Here is a 6,505-nt window from a genome sequence, read left to right as displayed (position 1 = left end):
ATGTATTTTTACTTCTCTAATTTCTACTACACTGAAACAGAGCTGAAGGGCCAGCCCAAGGCTTTCAGCATGTATGTGTGTATGTGTGAGAAGAAGCAAAATAACCACCAGTCAGTCGTTAGTGTCAGCCTGTCTGGGCCATCGGAACATGGAATCTGGCCCAGAAGGCATGTTCATCCTTTCTCCTGGTCCAAGGGAGAAAGGATGAACACTTGTGCAAACTGTTTCAGAATACACCAAAGGAGACAACTGAATCTTTAGGGAGCAGGAAACGGGCTCAGAGGGGCTTGTCCTTTCTTTCTTTTTATTAATTTTTATTTTATTTTTTATATATTAATTTTATTTATTTATTTATTTTTTTGGGGGTACACCAAGTTCAATCATCTGTTTTTATACACATATCCCCGTATTCCCTCCCTCCCTCGAGTCCCCCCCACCCTCCCCGTCCCAGTCCTCTAAGGCATCTTCCATCCTCGAGTTGAACTCCCTTTGTTATACAACAACTTCCCACTGGCTATTTTACAGTTGGTAGTATATATATGTCTGTGCTACTCTCTCGCTTCGTCTCAGCTTCCCCTTCACCCCCCGCCCCCTCCCAAACCTCAAGTTCTCCAGTCCATTCTCTACATCTGCGTCCTTGTTCTTGTCACTGAGTTCATCAGTACCATTTTTAGATTCCGTATATGTGAGTTAGCATACAATATTTGTCTTTCTCTTTCTGACTTACTTCACTCTGTGTGACAGACTCTAGGTCTATCCACCTCATTACATATAGCTCCATCTCATCCCTTTTTATAGCTGAGTAATATTCCATGGTATATATATGCCACATCTTCTTGATCCATTCATTTGTTGATGGGCATTTAGGTTGCTTCCATGTCCTGGCTATTGTAAATAATGCTGCAATAAACATTATGGTACATGTTTCTTTTGGGATTATGGTATTCTTTGGGTATATGCCCAGTAGTGGGATGACTGGATCATATGGTAGTTCTATTTGTAGTTTTTTAAGGAACCTCCAAATTGTTTTCCATAGTGGCTGTACCAACTTACATTCCCACCAACAGTGCAGGAGAGTTCCCTTTTCTCCACACCCTCTCCAACATTTGTTGTTTCCAGATTTTGTGCAGAAAGAGAAATTAAGGAAACTCTCCCATTCACCATTGCAACAAAAAGAATAAAATACCTAGGAATAAACCTGCCTAAGGAGGCAAAAGATCTGTATGCAGAAAACTTTAAGACATTGATGAAAGAAATCAAAGACACAAACGGAGGGACATATCGTGTTCCTGCATTGGAAGAATCAACATAGTGAAAATGACTGTACTACCCAAAGCAATTTACAGATTCAATGCAATCCTGATCAAATTACCAATGGCATTTTTCACAGAACTAGAGCAAGAAATCTTACGATTTGTATGGAAACGCAAAAGACCCCAAATAGCCAAAGCAATCTTGAGAAGGAAAAATGGAGTTGGTGGAATCAGGCTTCCTGACTTCAAACTATACTACAAGGCCATAGTGATCAAGACAGTATGGTACTGGCACAAAAATAGAAAGGAAGATCAATGGAATAGAATAGAGAACTCAGAAGTAAGCCCAAACACATACGGGCACCTTATCTTTGACAAAGGAGGCACGAATATACAATGGAAAAAAGACAGCCTCTTCAATAAGTGGTGCTGGGAAAACTGGACAGCAACATGTAAAAGAATGAAATTAGAACACTTCCTAACACCATACACAAAAATAAACTCCAAATGGGTTAAAGACCTACATGTAAGGCCAGACACTATAAAACTCCTAGAGGAAAACATAGGCAGAACACTCTATGACATCCATCAAAGCAAGATCCTTTTTGACCCACCTCCTAGAATCATGGAAATAAAATCAAGAATAAACAAATGGGACCTCATGAAACTTAAAAGCTTTTGCACAACAAAAGAAACCATAAACAAGACTAGAAGGCAACCCTCAGAATGAGAAAAAATAGTTGCCAATGAAACAATGGACAAAGGATTAACCTCCAAAATATACAAGCAGCTCATGCAGCTTAATACCAAAAAAGCAAATAACCCAATCCACAAATGGGCGGAAGACCTAAATAGACATTTCTCCAAAGAAGACATACAGATGGCCAACAAACACATGAAAAGATTCTCAACATCACTAATCATCAGAGAAATGCAAGTCAAAGCCACAATGAGGTATCACCTCACACCAGTCAGAATGGCCATCATCTTGTTTTTCAAATTGAAATATAGTTGACATACAATATTATGTTAGTTTCTATGTACTAGATAATGCTTTGACATTTGCATACATTATGCCATGATCACCACAATAAGTCTAGTAACTGTCTGTCCCCATACAAAGCTATTATAATATTATTGACCATATTCCTTATGCTGTATATTACATACCCATCACTTATTTATTACATAACTGGAGGTATGTACCTCTTAATCCCCTTCACCTATTTCAACCGCCCCCAGCCCCTTTTCCCTTCTTGTAACCATCCATTTGTTCTCTGTACCTGTGAGTCTGGTTTTGGGGGGTGTGTGTGTGTGTGTGTGTGTGTGTGTGTTTAATATTTATTTATTTAGGCTGTGCTGGCTCAGTTGCAGCACGCAGCATCTTCATTGTGGCATGCATGTGGACTTAATTGTGGCATGCAGACTCTTAGTTGCGGTGTGTGGGCTCTTAGTTGTGGCATGCATGTGGGATATAGTATCCATGACCAGGGATTGAACCTGGGCCCCCTGCATTGGGAGCACAGAGTCTTACCCACTGGACCACCAGGAAAGTCCCTTGTTTTGTTTTTTCAGATTTCACGTATAAGTGAGATCATGCAGTAGTTGTATTTTTCTGTCTCATATTTCACTTAGCATAATAAATTCTAGAGCCATCCGTGTTGTCACAAATGGCAAGATTTTTTTTTATGGCTGAGTAATATTCAGTGTGCGGTGTGTGTGTACGTGTGTGCGTGCGCACACGTGTGCACATACATACATGTATACCACACCTTCTTTTTTTGTCTGTATGGCATGGCTTGTGGAATTTTAGTTCCCCAAGCAGGGATGGAACCTGGGCCCTTGGCAGGGAATTCCCATCACATCTTCTTTATCCCTTTGCCTATTGATGGACACTTAGGTTGCTTTCATATCTTGGCTATTGTAAATGCAGCAGTGCACATTGGACTGCATATGTCTTTTAATTCAGAAGCACTAATTCAAGTGTTTTTGTTATTTTTAGGTAAATACCAAGAAGTGAAATTGCTGGATAATATGGCAGGTCTATTTTAATTTTTTGAGGAATCTCCATACTGTTTTCTATAGCAGGTGCACCAACTTACATTCCCACTAACAGTATACTAGGATTCCCTTTTCTTCACATCCTCACCAACACTTGTTTTGTTTTAGTTTGTTTAGAAAGTGTTGATTTATTTATTTATTTATTTATTTATAGCTGCATTGGGTCTTTGTTGCTGTGCTCAGGTTTTCTCTAGTTGGGGCGAGTGGGGGCTACTCTGTTGCGGTGCGTGGGCTTCTCAGTAAGGTGGTTTTTCTTGTTGTGGAGCACAGGCTCTAGGCACACAGGCTTCAGTAGTTGCAGCACATGGGCTCAGCAGTTGCAGCTCGTGGACTCCAGAGCACAGGCTCAGTAGTTGTGGCACATAGGCTTAGGTGCTCCGAGGCATGTGGGATCTTCCTGGACCAGGGATCAAACCTGTATCCCCTGCATTGGCAGGCAGATTCTTAACCACTGTGCCACCAGGGAAGCCCCCAAATACTTGTTATTTGCTGTCCTTTTGATAATAGCCATTCTGACAGGTGTGAGATGATGTCTCACTGTGGTTTTGATTTGCATTTCCTGATAACTAGTGATGTTGAACATCTTTTCATGTTTCTATTGGCCATGTGTACCTCTTCTTCAGAAAAATGTCTATTCAGATCTGCCCATTTTTTAATCAGGTCATTTGTTTTCTTGATGTTGAGTTGTATGGGTTCTTTCTATATTTTGGCTATTAACCCCTTATCAGATAGAGCATTTGCAAATGCTCCCATTTGGTAGGCTGCCTTTTCATTTTGTTGATAGTTGCCTTTGCTGTGAAAAGCTTTTTCATTTTTATATAGTCCCATTTGTTAATTTTTGTTTTTGTTTCCCTTGCCTGAGGAGACATATCCAAAAAAATATTGCTAAGATCAATGTCAAAGAGATTACTGCTTATGTTTTCTAACAGGAGTTTTATGGTTTCGGGTCTTATATTTAAGTCTTTAAATCATTTGGGGTTTATTTTATTTTTTTGGTGTAAGAAAGTAGTCCAATTTTTATTTTATTTATTTATTTTTTTTTTGCTGCGTTGGGTCTTCATTGCTGTGCAAGGGCTTACTCTAGTTGTGGCGCGTGGGGGCTACTCTTCATTGTGGTGCAGTGACTTCTCTTGTTGTGGAGCATGGGCTCCAGACATGAGAGATTCAGTAGTTGTAGCACACAGGCTCAGTAGTTGTGGCACAGGGGAGTCAGTTGCTCCGTGGCATGTGGGATCTTCCTGGATCAGGGATTGAACCCATGCCCCTTGCATTGGCAGGTAGATTCTTTTTTTTTTTGGCTGTGTTGGGTCTTTGCTGCTGTGTGCAGGCTTTCTCTAGTTGTGGCGAGCAGGGGCTACTCTTTTTGCAGTGCACGGGCTTCTCATTGCAGTGGCTTCTCCAGTTGTGGAGCATGGGCTCTAGGCACATGGGCTTCAGTAGTTGTGGTGCATGGGCTTAGTTGTTCCATGGCATGTGGGATCTTCCTGGACCAGGGATCGAACCCATGTCCCCTGCATTGGCAAACAGATTCTTAACCACTGCACCACCAAGGAAGTCCCAAAAGTAATCCAGTTTGATTCTTTTGCATGCATCTGTCTAGTTTTCCCAGTGCCATTTAATGGAAAGGATATTTCCCCCCATTGTGTTTTCTTGCCTCCTTTGTTGTAGATTAATTGATGTGTCATAGATTAATATGTGTGGGTTTATTTCTGGGCTGTCTATCCTGTTCTGTTGATCTATGTATCTGTTTTTTGTGATGGTACCATACTGTTTTGATGACTGTAGCTTTGTAGTATAGTTTGAAGTCAGGGAGCATGTTCCCTCCAGCTTTGTTCTTTTTCAAGATTGTTTTGGCTATTTGGGATCTTTTTTGTTTCCATACAAATTTTAGAATTATTTCTTCTAGTTCTGTGAAAAATGCCATTGGTATTTTGGTATGGATGTAGATTGCCCTGGTCATTTTAATAATTTTAATAACATTAATTCTTCCAATCCATGAGCACAGTATATCTTTCCATCTGTTTGTTGTCTTCAATCTCTTTTGTCAGTGTCATACTTTTCCAAGTACAAGTTATTTACCTCTATGGTTAGATTTATTCCTAAGTATTTTATTCTTTTTGATGCAATTGTAAATGGGATTTTCTTAATTTCAGAGGGCCTTTTCTAGCACAAGTTTCCAATAGTGGGGACCAGCTAAACCAGCTCACAGGCTGTGAGTCCTTGTATTGGTAGTTCTTCAGTTTTTTTGTTTGTTTGTTTGTTTGTTTTATATTGGAATATAGTTGGTTTACAATGGTAGTTCCTCAGTTTTAAACTACATTCCTCACAGAAATGCCAACTTGCTAAGAAGTACCGAAGGGGAGAAAAGAAGCAGGAAGAAAGGGGTCTCTGGAAAGGAGGAGGAAACTGCAAGGAACCTCAAAGACATTACAAATAACATTTACTGAGTCCTTTCCATGTGGGGTCTCAGATTAGTGCTATCTGGCTAGTGACCTTAAGAGCCATCTAATTTAGGTGGAAAGGAATAAGCATGTATGAATCAAATGTACATAGATGTATCAGGTAGGATATATGCAGAAAATTCAGAACATGAACCAAAGATACTACAGAGTTTAGGGAAGGGAAAATGATTTTTTTTTTGTGGTGGAGAGAGGAAGGATCAGGTTCTTCCACAGACCTCTCTGCCCTTGTCATGCTGGATCCTGCCCATCTCGCAGAAGGGGATGGAGCACTGGGTCCTGGCTTCTGGTTTGAGCCCAGGAATTGGAGAAAGGGGGGCTGCAGTGGGGTTAGGTGGGCAGTGCCCCATCCTTTGAAAATTCGTGGATCTTCCTTTCTGGCGTGGGGTGCCTCTGCCTTCAGAGCCAGTTACAGTGAGAAAGGGGAGCAGGAAGAGCAGGGGTGGGGAACATCCCGTGGGTAGGCAGCTTGGATCCCAGGTTACTTCTTGTGCAGCTGGGGAAAAAGCCCTTGGTTTCCAGGATCAGATTTGATTACAGCAGCCTGGCAGTTTTGTCACCGTTGGCTGGAGGGCTGTTCAGAGTTGGAACTTTCTGACATCCAACACTGTCACTAAATCTCCACACACATTAGGAGGCAGCTTGGTGTGCCCTGGTAGCTGGGTCACTTGACCTCAGTCTGCCCCTTACTAGCATTTGACCTTCAACAAGTCATTCTACTATGTGTACAAT

The sequence above is a fragment of the Hippopotamus amphibius genome, chromosome 3 (assembly GCF_030028045.1).
Source record: "Hippopotamus amphibius kiboko isolate mHipAmp2 chromosome 3, mHipAmp2.hap2, whole genome shotgun sequence".
Lineage (NCBI taxonomy): Eukaryota > Metazoa > Chordata > Mammalia > Artiodactyla > Hippopotamidae > Hippopotamus > Hippopotamus amphibius.
Note: the sequence above shows the minus strand (reverse complement) of the source record.